The 16,591-nt window shown below is 39.4% G+C and overlaps 1 protein-coding gene across 1 annotated transcript in view; it reads right to left on the bottom strand.

The window, feature by feature from the left end:
- Positions 1-972, bottom strand: part of zfhx2 (zinc finger homeobox 2) — a 225,565-nt gene extending 224,593 nt beyond the window's left edge. The window contains exon 1 of the mRNA XM_028793130.2: positions 824-972. The gene's annotated coding sequence lies outside the window, so the exon portion shown is untranslated. The remainder of the gene's footprint in view (positions 1-823) is intronic.
- Between the last annotated feature and the right edge of the window lie 15,619 nt (positions 973-16,591).

Genomic DNA, 16,591 nt, shown 5'->3' on the forward strand with positions numbered 1-16,591 from the left:
TGCTTCTCCATCTCACTCTCTCTCTCCACTTTAGATATTTATCACTCTCAATTTATTCTAAATGTGCTTCTGTTTCCCTACTTTTTTGTTACTGTTTACAATTTTGACTTCTCATCTTGGTTGCAGGCCAGTGTTTGTCCTGCCCTTGTCTCTCATTTGTTTTCCTATCTGTATCAAAGACTGTCAATGCCTTTTGCACTTTTTGAGCCATCCGAGTGTGCGTCTCAATTATATTTAATGGCATTAGCAGACTTTTCTCTGCTTAATACTTTCACTTGATGCCTCGATGCTCTTGCAGACTGAATTAATTCAAAAAACCCACCATTGTTAAAGACAACAGCACGCACCAGTGTGTGCATCCCACATATCAGGTATGAGGCGCACAGGCAGAGCAGGCGCAGCAACACAATAACTACTTAATGTTTAACAGAGAGCATGAAAGGAACATGCTGCTTCAGAGTCCATCTTGCCTCTTTCTATAGCTGTCCCTGCCAAGACTGACATAGCATCACCTGTAGGTGGCAGATTATACAAAAAACAAAGAAAAACATACACATTCCTATTTATTATACCATAACCAAGATGAGCAGAGGATGCCTGTTGTTTTCCAACACATAAGCAGACAGCTTACACCATGGGAAGAGCGGAGGAGCAGCTGCTATTTCCAACTACATGCATCATTCAGGAGCTCATTTAATGTCGCTGCTCCCGTCTGTCCCAGGAGAAATAGTGTGAACCCCAAATAGCTGCTCCCGTATGCCAAGCTTCTGGCTCTCCCTAAATACACAGCAGGATATACTAACAAGAAACATGAGGCACTTACTTGAGTTGCTGAATATAAGAGGACTGGACGGGCTGCAGCGTTCCTCCTCTTCTTAATTGCTATCTTGGCAGGCAGCTCACTGATGTCTCCTGCTTGAATGCTGACAGTCTAGGAATCCATTGCTGCGCTTTCTTCCAATATAAAGGTTGCCTTCCCCTTTCTCTCCCTCCGCTGAACACAATGGAATAATCAACAGCAAGTGAAGGCGAAGAGGGGGGAGTCGGGGGTCACACTGAGCAGGTGCAGGAATATAAAGCCGTATTGTGGGAGGTGCAGTTTACTACCCGTCTATTCTGAAGCACTGGCTGCTTTGGATTGCCAACCTTTTAAAATAAATAGCTAATTTGGTTATCGAAGAATTAAAGGTTTGTTGTCGGAATTTAATGCTGCAATGCTATTTACAGATGTACAGATACATACACCTAACAGTATTAGAGCTTAGTTACACCGAATGCTCTTTGCATTTCAGCACCTAATTGGTAAAATGTCTTGTGATGACAAATGATCACTTTAGCTATAAAAGCACATGTTAATTGATCAGGCATACAATATTTAGATTTGCAGAACCGCTTCATACTATTATAGAGTTGACTGTGAATGCACAATAATCCACAATGAGTTTCCATTTAATATCTGCAAAACAGGAACTCAAGTGTGTAAACAAGAATTTACAACTGAGCACCGGGATGTTCTTGTAGCTTGCTGTCATGTTGTACAAAACGCAAATGGCAGACTTGTGTTAAAATGTATCCATGCATATTTTGGGAATTACTGTTATGTACAATTGTGAAAAACTATGCTATGAAAAGTATTATTATTTTTTTTTTAACATTTATGGGCATATCAAGATTTGATCTTCAATTAAATAGTATCTACAGATAAAGGTGATATAATAAAACAGACATCATGCCACATTTACAGTTTGTAGTCCACTGTATAAATTAAATACACGTAAATGTAAATTTTGCATATGTAAAAAGTAAGCATACCCCAACATTTATCACTACACCAAATACCAAATATTAAAATCAGGTGCAGCGCATCAGGTACAAATGATCAGTACATCATTAAAGAGGACCTTGGAGGAGCCTGCTTTATTTAAACTGCAGACATTTAGTTTGGTTTGCTCTTTGTTGTTGAAGTGTGTGCTATCTCTGTGCCTAGATCAGGGGTCCTCAATCACAGTCCTGGAGGGCCGCAGTGGCTGCAGGTTTTTGTTCTAACCTGGTTGCTTAATTAGAAAGCAATTCTTGCCAATAATTTAATGTCATGGCTTGTTAGTGCTTTAACTCTGCTATGTCAGGTAATTCTCATATCCTGGATTTTCCTCCCCTTTCTAAGGATATCATCCAAATGATTTGAAGGCTAAAATGGAGGAGTAATTCTCAGTGCTTCACTTTTTCCTCTTCAATTTCCTTCCAAGTATTTAATTTAACCCAAAAGTGCATGATAAATACACACGGGTGTAAATGGTAACAAGCTAAATGGAGAAATGCTGGTCTCTTTTGTCATTTGTATGTTATTGCTAATTAGGAGCAATTAAAAGCCAAGAATATGGCTGTTTAAGACTAAAATAAGCAATAAGGGTTCAAAATCTTAACGAGTGAGACAACTAAAGTGAAGCAGAAATGTTACTTGAGCAATAAGAGCTTCTTATTAAGCAATTGGGTTGGGGCAAAAACCTGCAGCCACTGCGGCCCTCCAGGACTGTGATTGAGGACCCCTGGCCTAGATCAAAGAGCTCTCTAACCCTTCAGAAAGAAAGAAAGTTATGCCTAGGAGTAGTCTGGGAAAGGATTTAAAAAGATCAAATCAACCGTTTCACTGTCCAAAAGATCATCTTCATGATTGTCCAGGACGGGCCATCCCAGGAAGTTGAGCCTAAGAGCAGAATGCAAGATGCTGAAACAGAACCACGGGACCTACAGGTAGCTCTTGCCACTGGTAATATCAAAGTGTACAAGCCTACCATTAGAAAGAGAATGAACAATTTAGATCTATATGGGAGTTGTGCCAGAAAGAAACCTTTGCTGTCCAAAAAGAACATCAGGGCAAACTGGACTTCTGAAACAACATGCTCAGGACAGATGAGGCAAAGACAATGTTATTTAGCCAGAGCAGCAAAAGAGACATGTGGCAAAAACCAAAGGCAGCCTTTGACCAAAAGAACCTGATATTACAGGTAAAGCATGGTATTGGAAGTGTTGTGGGTTGGGAATGCTTTGCTCCATCAGGGCCTGGGCAGAATCCACTAAGAATTCTTCACTGTACCAGAGAGTGTTGGAGAATAACATGAGAGCATCTGTCAGAAGACTGAAACTCAACCAGAATTAGACTATGACTAAGATCATACACAATCCACCGAGGAATGGCTGAAAAGAAAGTATTTGAGGGTTCTGTAATGCCCTGATCAAAGCCTGAATCTGAATCCCAGTGAAAAGAGGTGGGGGGGATTTGAAATGGCTGTGCACGCAACACACAGCTGAAAGAATTCTGCATGGAGGTGTGGAAAAAACGTTCTCCCTGTTAATGTCAGAGATTTCTAGACAGTCACAGGAAACATCTACTTGAGGGGCAATACCAGCTGTTACAGCCAAGGGTGCTCTTACTTTTTCCCCATGGACAGAAATGGTATATCTATTCATAGTTTTACTTTATGTTTTTTTTAATTATGATACCTTTATCTAAAGGTACTGTTAAATAAAGATCCAATCATAATTCTTCTTCTTTCAGCTGCTCCCGTTAGGGGTTGCCACAGCAGATCATCTTCTTCCATATCTTTCTGTTCTCTGCATCTTGTTCTGTTACATCCATCACCTGCATGTCCTCTCTCACCACATCCATTAACCTTCTCTTAGGCCTTCCTCTTTTCCTCTTCCCTGGTAGCTCTATCCTTAGCATCCTTCTCCCAATATACTCAGCATCTCTCCTCTGCACATGTCCAAACCAACGCAATCTCGCCTCTCTGATTTTGTCTCCCAACCGTCCAACTTGAGATGACCCTCTAATGTACTCATTTCTAATCCTGTCCATCCTCATCACATCCAGTGCAAATCTTAGCATCTTTTGTCACCTCCAGCTCTGTCTCCCGTGTTTTGGTCAGTGCCACCGTCTCCAACCCATATAACACAGCTGATCTCACTACCGTCCTGTAGACCTTCCCTTTCACTCTTGCTGATACCCGTCTGTCACAAATTACTACTGACACTCTTCTCCACCCATTCCACCCTGCCTGCTCTCTCTTTTTCACGTCTCTCCCACAATCCCCATCACTCTGTACTGTTGATCCCAAGTATTTAAACTCATCCACCTTCACCAACTCTACTCCTTGCATCCTCACCATTCCACTGACCTCCCTCTCATTTACTCACATGTATTCTGTCTTGTTCCTACTGACCTTCATTCCTCTCCTCTCTAGAGCATATCTCCACCTCTCCAGGGTCTTCTCAACCTGCTCCCTACTATCGCTACAGATCACAATGTCATCAGCAAACATCATAGTCCACGGGGACTCCTGTCTAATCTCATCTGTCAAACTGTCCATCACCATTGCAAATAAGAAAGGGCTCAGAGCCGATCCCTGATGTAATCCCACCTCCACCTTGAATACATCTGTCACTCCTACCGCAGACCTCACTACTGTCACACTTCCCTCGTACATATCCTGTACATTTCTTACATACTTCTCTGCCACTCCCGACTTCCTCATACAATACCACAGCTCTTCTCGAGGCACCCTGTCATATGCTTTCTCCAGGTCCACAAGGACGCAATGCAACTCCTTCTGGCCTTCTCTATACTTCTCCATCAACACCCTCAGAGCAAACATTGCATCTGTGGTGCTCTTTCTTGGCATGAAACCATACAGCTGCTCACTAATCATCCAATCATAAAATGTCCACATATGTTAAAAAAGAAAAAAATTTCATGAGGTGTACTTACTTTTCCCCATGATTGTATAATTTGTTTATCACTCATCAAGATTTTTCAATATACTGTAGATATAGTCATGTGTCAGTTTGATAGAGTCATGCCTTAAGTAAAGCTCTGCCCCAAGCGTCACAATATATTCAATTACTTGTTCCGTGCCTCTGAGAAATTTAAAACAAACACTGCCAAAATCATGGAGGTGCTGACATCAGTGGTATTTTTTTCTACATATTTAAATGTAATGAATTTCCTCAGATTTATTTTTGCTATCTTTATTTTCTACATTCATTCATCAAATTCAGGTTCACAGGGAGCCAGTGGTTATCACAGCAGTATTAGGAATCGGCACTAAGCTGGATAGAAAGCAGGGCACACTTTGCACTTGCCTACACTCACTCATAATGTGTTCAATATGAAGTTGCCAGTTGACCTAACCAGCTGATCATTCAGATGTGGAAGAAATATAAAAAAAAAAAGAAATAAACTATATGTGCAGACACAGGGAGAACGTGCAAATTTTACATAGGCAGTGTCAGAGGTAGGATATGACCTAGAAATTTGGAGCTATGAGGCAACACCAATAACCACTAATATTCAAAAGCACTTCAGGGTTACAGGGGGCTTAAAGCCAGCAGCCTCTGCTGCAAGGCAGGAAACAAGCCTGGATGGGGCACAAGTTCATTTCAGGGTGCACTCATGCACATCCATGCTGACTCATGGTCTCTGGTTAATCCAACATGCATGTTTTGGAATGTGGATGAAATACTCATGCAGTCTGGTCAGGTCACTCCACAAAGACAGCACCTCTGCCAGTAGACAAACCCTGGATGCATCAGCACAAATCTGTGTGATGCCCCTAAAGATTAGTATTCTCAAAGTATAAACTAATGCATACCGTAAAATAATAGAAAAAAACATTTTTTGCAGTTATTCACTTAAGTCATAGTTGGAGTTACCAATACATCTTATACACAAGCAGGGCTGGCACATGGGGATCATCTCAGGCAGCACTTTGCTAAGGGTGGCATTTTAATGCAAAAGTATTCTTTTAACAGTATGAAATAATACCAAAAATGAGAGTTGATTGTGAACCTTTAGAATTACATATGCACCATTTCTTATTTATATACATCCCTATCAAAACTGCGAAATCTTTTCATTTTAAAAGTTCAAATTGCGCATTAGGTGGACCTTGTAGTTTTTACGCACCACAAGCTTCCACAAATCAAACTACAGGCTTGTGCTTGATATTGTCATTCATTTTCCAGATGTTCAGGTATTGTATTTATATTGATTACATTGATTTCTGGAATTTTGTTAATTTTTGGAATGTTATTGAGGTGTCAGCCATATGTGCAATGTCTGTTAAATGCCTCTTAAGACTGAAATATGCATGTTTAGTTAAAAAGAGCAGGCAGGCAACTTTTTGACTGCAGTGATGAATCTATAATTTTTTATTGTTTTTAATGCATACTGTAATGAGCACAGCCACAGAAGAGACAGGCACACACAGACACACACACCACGTAAGGTGTGCAGGTTTTAGCCGTCAGATAACCAGATGTATTTAATGCTTAACATCAGAACACAGAACAGGCAAATCGTTAAACCTCCCCGCTGTTAGAGTCCACAGGGAAAGCCACAAAAAAAATAACAAAACTACATCAGCAAACACCACCAATTTGACTGGAGTGGCCAGTGATGATTTTTTACAGTATGGTGTGCTGCGCTGGAAACATCAATTCAAGAGAGACCCACCAAATCTGACACACTATATTTACAGTATGTTTGTATTAATTTACTTATGTAATGAGCTTCTAAAAAAAGAAAAATTTCCCCCTGGGGACAAATAAAGTTCTATCTATCTATCCACGCTTCTGAACATTGAGACAAGTCCTGCCTCACCTTGCATTGTCCCCTCACCTGCAGACTTGTCCAAATCTCTTCATGATGCTTTTTCCCCCACATAAATCATCAGGCTTTCCAAATCCTGACTCCTCATTTTCTCTTTTTTTCAGCTCCTGTCATGCACCCAGAGGTTCTCCTCACACAGGGAGCACTTTGCTGTCAACTCCTGCCATTGGAAACACCAAACCTCTCCGTCAGGGCACTCCTATTTCAACAGTCCACGTTACGGGGTGATCAACTCTGGTCAGTGATCCCTAGAAAGCTGTGGAACAGATGGAATGCTTCTAGAGAGTTCATTGTCAATCAGATAGCTGGCTCCACTTTGTCTCTAAGTACTATCGTCTTGCAGTAACACTGCTGCTCATTGGTACCAATGCAATTGATAAATGCTTCAGTCTGCTGGCTGTTCCAAAATGTTGTTTTATTGTTTCAAAGCTAATATCTTTTGTTTTTTCCAAAGTAATATATTAATTATTTATTATTGAGAGAGATAAAACACTTGTGCTCTTCTATTGTGATTTTTTATGTGTTTTTCGTAATTTGGTATATGTATACGCACTAATACTGCGGTGGGTTGGCACCCTGCCCAGGACTGGTTCCTGCCTTGTGCCCTGTGTTGGCTGGGATTGGCTCCAGCAGACCCCCGTGACCCTGTGTTCGGATTCAGCGGGTTGGATAATGGATGGTTGGATACACACTAATATATACTGCTCAAAAAAATTAAAGGAACACTTTTTAGTCAGAGTATAGCATCAAGTCAATGAAACGTCTGGGCTATTGATCTGGTCAGTTAAGTAACAGAGTGGGTTGTTAATCAGTTTCAGCTGCTTTGGTGTTAATGAAATGAACAACAGGTGCACTAGAGGGGCAACAATGAGACGACCCCCAAAACAGGAATGGTTTAACAGGTGGAGGCCACAGACATTTTTCCCTCCTCATCTTTCCTGACTATTTTTTCACTAGTTTTGCATTTGGCCACTGTCAGTGTCACTACTGGTAGCATTAGGCGATACCTGGACCCTACAGAGTTTGGTGGCACAGGTAGTCCAACTTCCCCAGGATGGCACATCAATACCTGCCATTGCCAGAAGGTTTGCTGTGTCTCTCAGCACAGTCTCAAGGGCATGGAGGAGATTCCAGGAGACAGGCAGTTACTCTAGGAGAGCTGGACGGGGCCGTAGAAGATCCTTAACCCATCAGCAGGACCAGTATCTTCTCCGTTGGGCAAGGAGGAACAGGATGAGCACTGCCAGAGCCTACAAAATGACCTCCAGGAGGCCACTGGTGTGAATGTCTCCGACCAAACAATCAGAAACATACTTCATGAGGGTGGCCTGAGGTCCCGACGTCCTCTAGTGGGCCCTGTGCTCACTGCCCAGCGCCATGGAGCTCAATTGGAATTTGCCATAGAATACCAGAATTGGCAGGTCCACCACTGGCGCCATGTGCTTTTCACAGATGAGAGCAGGTTCACCCTGAGCACATGTGACATACGTGAAGAAGTCTGGAGAAGCCATGGAGAACGTTATGCTGCCTGTAACATCATGACCAGTTTGGTGTGGGTCAGTGATGGTCTAGGGAGGCATACCCATGGAGGGACGCACAGACCTCTACAGGCTAGACAACAGCACCTTGACTGCTATTAGGAATCGGGATGAAATCCTTGGACCCATTATCAGACCCTAAGCTGGTGCAGTGGGTCCTGGGTTCCTCCTGGTGCACGACAATGCCCGGCCTCATGTGGCGAGAGTATGCAGGCAGTTCCTGGAGGATGAAGGAATTGATACCATTGACTGGCCCCCACACTCGCCTGACCTAAATCCAATAGAACACCTCTGGGAAATTATGTTTCAGTTCATCCGACGCTGACAGGTTGCACCTCAGACTGTCCAGGAGCTCAGTAATGCCCTGGTCCAGATCTGGGAGGAGATCCCCCAAGACACCATCCGTTGTCTCATTATGAGCATACCCCCCCCCCCCCCCCCAACCCCCCAACTTTGTCAGGCATGCATACAAGCACATGAGGGCCATACAAACTTCTGAGTACAATTTGGAATTACTGCAATGAAATTTTGGCAAAATGGACTAGTCTGCCGCATCATTTTTTCACTTTGATTTTCGGGGTGTCTTTGAATTCAGCCCTCTGTAGGTTGATAATTTTCATTTCCATCAAACAATGTGCCATCCTTTCATTCCTAACACATTACCCAGTCCATATCAGTAGAGATAGCCAGCAGGATTTGTTTTTTTTCCCATTGAGATCTGATGTGCTTTCAAAGTGTTCCTTTAATCTGATTGTAAAACAAGTGTCCTTTATTTTACCTCACACTAATTTCACCTTCTTGTTACTCTAGAGACGCTGTGCTGCAATACTTCTGTGTTTTGCACATCACTTCCATGATCAGCATTTTTATGATTTTTCATTGTTAGTTTGTATTGTCACTTATAAAACACAGTTTTTTTTACCTCACTGCTCTGCATTTTGGTTAACGGATGTACTAACAACAGATTTTAAACATGTCTCCAATGCCCTAAAAGTATCATTTTAACATTAATGAAGCTCCATTTTATTCTTGAACCGGAGATCTCTGATTTTCTGTTGTTTTATATTAAAACTGTTATGCATGTTATAAAAAACAAAAGCTGGTTTTCTTTCTCATTGAACATAGTAGAAAATAACTACCATAATTCTTAATTTCTTTTTATTATTATATCAGCTTTAAAATGGACGCTTTAAAGAACACTTGCAGTGTCAGGAAAGCTACCTGAACATCATTAAGACTTCCTCTCTTAACTGACAAGTGTCTTTTGGAATCTGCCTGCTTCACAAATAATTCAAACAAAGACAAAATGAACAAGAAGTAGTCAGGTTACATATGTTACATTTTTGCTACACCAGTAAAGGTGGAAAAGAATCCCATTTAGTTTAATCCTGTATATTATTCTCTGTACAAACATATCAAATCAGGCTGCTCCAAACCCTTCATCTACCTTACACAGGCTGTTTTTTTAACCTACACTGCTTGTGATTTGTTTTAAAATTTCTCTATGTAGTTTTTTTTTCTATGTAGCAGAATTGTTAAGTTGCTGTTAATGAAAGTGTTTGTACTGCAAAAAACATAATGAAGCAAAAGTACTTAAAGATCATTACAATGAAACATTTGCTCTATTCAGTAAGTCCATTTGTGAAACAAGAACTGACTCACAGTGCCTTGACTTGTATAAAATTTTGATAGGCGCTGACTTTACACTTTCATTTGCACCCAAGGATCAGAGGGGCACACAACGGAGCAGAGGACTTTGGGTGCACTAGATTAAAATAATGAGGGCGTCTAACATTTTTAAGTAGTCAGGAACAATTTTACAGGCTCACGAAGCATTATGGAGTACTTGGTGAAGTGGGGGGGGGGGGGGGGGAATGACAAAATTTGTCTAAGCCAGCTGCAGGGGGAATTTTCATGAGATAATTCAGTGAACAAGGTCATCGGCAAATTCAGCAAATATGCGGCAAAAAACGCTTTTCTGTTAACCCCTTACAGGTTAGGGCCCCATGCTAGTAAGCCCTTGCTATAATCCGGCCAGGAACATAACTGATACAACCATTTACAAGTTCAAAATCAATTCAGACAAAACAAAGGAAAAACAGAAATACAAAGGAAAAAAGTGAAACATGAGTCAACCTCCACCTATTAGCAAGAGAAAAAGAAGAGAGAGGCAAACAAAAAATCAAACTTTTTAAATATGAGAGAGCAATTAATAACATAACAGAGTCAATCACAGCCCCAGCTTGCTTATTCTAAAATAATATTAGTGCATTCTTGTTTTAGAAAATTTTTGGACATATCCTCTAAGATAGAATTAGATTTTTTCTAAATTAAGATAATATAGAGTGTCACTTAAAATATTTTTTAATACCATTTTACAATATCATGTGGCTGAAGATGCTGTTATTCACAGCTGATTCCAATTCAAGTGATTAAAAGATTCATGTGCTGTTGTTAACTACTGTTGGATGTGAAGGGTCTTACCGGAGAAATATTGTTCAATTTTCTTAAACATTTTTTTTTTCAAATAAGTACATGATAAAGATTTAAAATCTGTGCTAAAGCCTCAAGTGAAAATTGTTGGCTGCATCCAAACATGATAGATGGTGGGTCATTGCGGCATTTTGTCGATAACTTACAGAGTTTGAGAAATAGTAAATTTTGTAATCTATAAATAATGCAGATGTGAATTTGTTTTAGGGTAACAAAAACATTGAGTGCACGTTTAGTCACTGCAGTATAAAATGTCAACACCTCATCTTAAACATACCATATCATTTTCTAAGGCAGCATAACCCTGAGCAGAGGCATTACAGACTATCCCAGCAAATAAAGGGTGCAAAGGCACTTTTATACACTTCTACATAACTTAAGTTGATTTTATTTATTTTCTTTATGCTCATGAACATCATGTCACTTACTCATTTCGGTTTCAAGGAGCAGAAGTGAGCTGTTGGGACCACGGATCGTGCAAGACGCCGTACAGTCGAGCGTGGGATGGCACAGAGGCAAAAGCCATACAGTTCGCCAATAACAAGACCTACCTGTGCATTCAGCTGATGTACAGTTATGTATACATAAACTATATCATTACTACCATATTGAATAAATAAGGAATATCATTTTTAGCAAATTGAAATACACATCTAATGTTTTACCTTCTCAAATGATAACATTCAGTCTTCTAAACTTCTATATCTGACTCCACTCCATCCTGTGTCCTGCATCGATGAAGCAAGTTTCATAATTTATGAATTTTTAGTTTCTTATATATAACTGCTCTCTAGGTAAAATTGAAAAGTAGACTAATTTGTACCTGAAGTCATCTCTGAATGGTCTGTGAGGTGTCGTCCAAAGTTTGTTCTCTATTCCCACAGCCCTTTGCATAAAAAAACTGCTTCTGGCTTCAGTCCTAAATGAATTTCCCTTTCATTTTCACTGGTGTCCTTGAGTATGTGATTCACCTTTAAGCTGAAAAAATTCCACCGGATCTGCTTTATAAATGCCTTTCGGGACTTTGAAGACCTGGATTAGGTCTCCACACAGTCTCCTCTGCTTGAGGCTAAACATCTTAAATTCTGTCAGAGTAGGACATGTCGTCCTTAACTCCTGGGATGCATCTGGTTGCTCTCCTCTGCAAAGCTCCAAGTACTGCTATGTCTTTCTTATACCGTGGTGACCAGAACTGCACACAATACTCTAGGTGTGTTCTCACTAGTGCATTACATAGTCTGAGTATTGAATCCCAACAGTTTTTGTTTGCCTTTGCAATAGCTGTAGCCTCTGTATATTACTTAGATGATGAAAATGTCTCAACATAAACCCCTAAATCCTTTGCAGAGGTTGCTTCTTGTAGGACAATGTCTCCTATCTTGTATTTATAACTGACATTCCTTTTGCTCCTATGTAACACTTTGCACTTTTCTACATTAAAATGCATTTTCCAAAGTCATCAGCCAGTTCTGAAGATTGTCCAGGTCTTTTTGCATAGTTTTTGCTGCCTCCTCAGTGTCTGGCATTCCTCCAAGTTTAGTATCATCTATGAATTTCACAAGTTTACTAATTATACCGGAATAAATGTCATTAATATAAATCAGTAAAGGTATGGACCCAAGCCTGAGGGACAGACTCTACTGATGACCTCACTCCACATGGAGCAATCTCCTCTTATCTGTACTCTCCTGCAGTTTAACCAATTTGAGATCCAGTTTTTTAGGTCACCTCTTTGGTATGGAAACATATCAAAGGCTTTTTGAAATGCTAACTAAATTATGTTGTTTGTGTTGTTTTTGCCAACTACCGTAGTTGCTGTCTGTTCAAACAAATCTAAAAGATTGGTTTAGCAAGTTCTTCTTCTCTTAAACACACGCTGGCTCTTGTTTAGCATGAGTTCATTTTCTAATTTATTTATTATTATAGTCGCCATAATTTTGCATGGCTCAAAAGTAAGTTGTAATGGTCTATAATTACTAGGATCCATTCTGTCACTCCTTTTGAAGACTGGTCTCACATTTGCAACTTTCCAGTCCTCCTGTAATTCTCTTTTCTCACGTGATATGCCTAATAAGGGTTTACAGGTGATGTCTTTCATTTCTTTCAATAAAATCGGTAACATCCCATCAGGTCAGGGGGTTTCATTAGTCTTCATTGTATCGCGGGCTTGAAGCACATCTGACTCTTCAATTTTAAAATCTGTGAGCTTGGAACTTGTTTTTACTTCTGATAGATAGATAGATAGATAGATAGATAGATAGATAGATAGATAGATAGATAGATAGATAGATAGATAGATAGATAGATAGATAGATAGATAGATACTTTATTAATCCCAAGGGGAAATTCACAAATTTCTGCTTGGGTCATTCCTTTTGTTTCTTCCTTTTTTTTGTTATTTCTGTATCATTTTCTATCTTTTTTTTCCTTTTCAGTCCTTGAGGGTTCTTAAATGATGTGCCTTGTTATGGGATTCCTCTAAAGAGTTTGATGTGACGTCACAATAAACCAAACATAACCAAAAAGCAGTCCAGACATACTTGGTTCCCTACACTGATTCTTTTTTATGTAAATGGATGTTGAGTGGTCTGGATTTGTGTTTTAAATGTTTTATAAAAATAAAAATATATAAATAAAATCTCACATCTGCTGCTGCCACAACTATACTGAGGAAACAAAACTGCTGAAGCTCCCAACTCATTGTAGATAATATTCTTCCTATTATTAATATTATTTCCAATCATTTTGCAGACACCTTTACTGTGGTGATTTAAAAGAGTGAATATATACTGTATAATACATACCGTATAAGTGCTTGGCAAAAGGTAAAAATTAAAAAGAAACAGACAACCAAATTTGAAGAAGTCCACAAAAAGTAGTACAGGTAGTCATTTGACTAAATGTAAAACAAATGTCCTGTATGTAGGTGGAGATGGGTTTTTTTTATTATTTTTTGAAGGCCCGCCACAACACCAGAGGCTCTAAATAAATTCTGAGTTTTATTTTCATTTTTTTTCCTAAATAGATGTAGGTTATGTTGGCAGCACTTCTACCCTGCCCCAATATTGCCCACTACAGGTGTGCAAATGAGCGTGCCCAGTGGTGCCAGAAAAAGCTGTCGTTCCCAGCTGTCCTGTATTGCAATAATTATGGTTGGAAAATGAATGCATTTTTAATTAAAAAGAACCAATTAATGAGAGATTGAATCCTAAATGCCAATTTACAAGGCACACCAAGAAATTAATACAAAACAAATAGCAAACAATAACAGAAGTATTTTATATAAAAGAAGAACTTAGGTTTTTCAGGTTATTTATTATTTCATTTAACAATTAAAATATAATAGCTTTCAAATATTCATAAGCAATGGAAATAAGCCTATTTAATTTTTTTTCATCAGTCTGTTGGAATCACAGTACTGTAACTAGAGAAAATGTCACTTTTAAACACTATTAATAAAAGGCAGGAATGTAAAACCTTCTTTTAAGTCTATACAGAAAACAAACACTCATCCATTTTATAATCCACTTATCCAGTTTAGGGTCACAGACTACCAGTCCCTTTTCCAGCAACCAAGCCAGGATGTGTGGCACCAGTCCATGACAAGGTTTACCACTCACACCGCAGCCAATCAGATAGATAGATAGATAGATAGATAGATAGATAGATAGATAGATAGATAGATAGATAGATAGATAGATAGATAGATAGATAGATAGATAGATAGATAGATAGATATGAGGGTTATCAATGAATTTGTCGTGCAATGCATTAGTATATGTGAGGAAAACAAAAGCACACACTGACAAATACACAAACACATTTGGGAAATACACAAAAATAAGGAGAAGATGCAAGTTCTGCATGGTCAGTGCCTAGGCCCGGATCTGAACCCTGGATTCTACAATTGTGAGTTACCTACACTCATAAAAATAAAAGGCCAAAGCAATTCTTCAGAGAGATGCCATAGGGGAACCATTTGTCATCCCTCAAAGAACCATCCACATGAGTAAAACAATAACAGATTTGTGAAATTCCGATGGCCTACTGATTGTCAAAGGACTCCTGATGCATACAACAACACTGACTAAGTTCAGGTCTTCTTGCTCTCTCAATTTCCTGCTAGATCGCCTACTATACATTAAAGATTTCTGTTTTGTGCACATACGTTTCAAAGCTCAAAGAACCAATGCCATGTGCAAATACCATCCATCCCAGAATTACATTGTTCTTTGTCAAGTAGTGGGAATACAAGGAACCATACAACCCAATAAAGTGTCATTTCAGGATGATTTTTATTTTTTAGTGTGTAGAATTATGATATTACTGATATATTAATGAGAAATCTACGCAGGAGTTATTGCTACTGCTGCTGTGCCTCATGGGAGACGACAGATGGGTTCAAATCACAGCCTGGTCATTGTGTGCGTCAAGTCTCCATTTTTTTACATAGTCCAGGCACCCCAGCTTTGCAAAAAGGGGATTAATCAATAATACGATTTTACTGTATTCTATTCATATTTCAAATACAAAAACATGTCTGTTTGAGTTAATTTAATTATATCCTGTTTAATATACCATTTCTGAATGTTTTGGTTAAAAAAATTGTCAAAGTCACAAAAACACATTTTGACGGTAAAAACTGGGTAATTAGATTAGATTAAATTAGATAAACTTTTTTAATCCCACGGGGAAATTCAAATACCCATCAAATAAAGATTTTAGAGAGATGTGATGGCTGATTTAATATAGTTGCTCCCCTATCTAATAAATCAGGAGTGGGGAACCTCCAGCCTCTGGGCTATATATGGCCTGCAAGACAGTCGGATCCAGCCCACCAGGCAATTCATTAATTTTTTATATTTTTTATTCATGAATGATTAGTACAAAAAGCAACTCAGAAAAAAACTATAGACGTCAATTATTTTTCCCTGAAATAAAATAAAAATAAAATCTCTCTATTATAAAAGGCAATCCTGGGACGAGACTTTCTCTGAGATAATTTCAGGTCCTGCGAGACGAGACTTTTTGCCAAGAGAGATTTTGACAAGTCCCGCCCTCCTCTCATACATTTACAAACACCCCCCCGGTCCAATCACTTCTCATTCATGTAAATGCTATTGTCAGACACAGTTCCTGCGTTCTCAGCTCCAAGCGGGGTCAGAAATAAAAGACAAAGAGTAGAAGGCAAAGTAGAATGTCGTAAAGAGGTTCAAAAATGTTGGTGCGATACACATGCAGAGCAGGTTAGAGATTATGAAAGTCTCAAAAAACTGATAGTAAAGATCACATTAGTGCTAACAAATGGAAATTATTACTCGGTGAAATAACAGAACAGAGAAAAGAGATTGAATATATGAACATAGATTATATGACAGAAGTATGAAGATTTTGTTCGGCTTTAAACTTTAAGTCAAAGACTTGTAGATCGTCTAATTCGTGCTGCCATCAGGGAAAAGTAGTGTTTCTTCTCAACGAAGAGGCGTATCTGCGAAAATGAAAAGGTTTGTTGTTTGATGAAAGTGAAATCCACATACGCGAGTGGTACAGATGCGAACTGGCTGGCGCATAGCGCAGGCCAGGGGGTTGGCAAGCGAAGCGAGCAGGTGGCAAAGCCCCCTAGTAAAATAATAAAATAGTACTGAGGGGCATCTGGGTGACATGTTCCCGCTGTATGCCAGTGCGGCTCATGTTGAAAGCAAATGCAACAGGCTTATCATCACCTCTCATTGCTGAATCATCATGGCGTCAGTCAAGAAATGAGAAGTAGATACTGAATGTCGAGTTTTCAAAGAGAAATGGACAAATGATTTCTTTTTTGTTGAAGTAAAAGGTAAGCCAGTGTGTCTGCTTTGTGGGGACGCACTCACAGTGATGAAAAAGGCCAATCTCG

This window comes from Erpetoichthys calabaricus, chromosome 2 (assembly GCF_900747795.2).
Source record: "Erpetoichthys calabaricus chromosome 2, fErpCal1.3, whole genome shotgun sequence".
NCBI classification, from domain to species: Eukaryota; Metazoa; Chordata; class Cladistia; order Polypteriformes; family Polypteridae; genus Erpetoichthys; species Erpetoichthys calabaricus.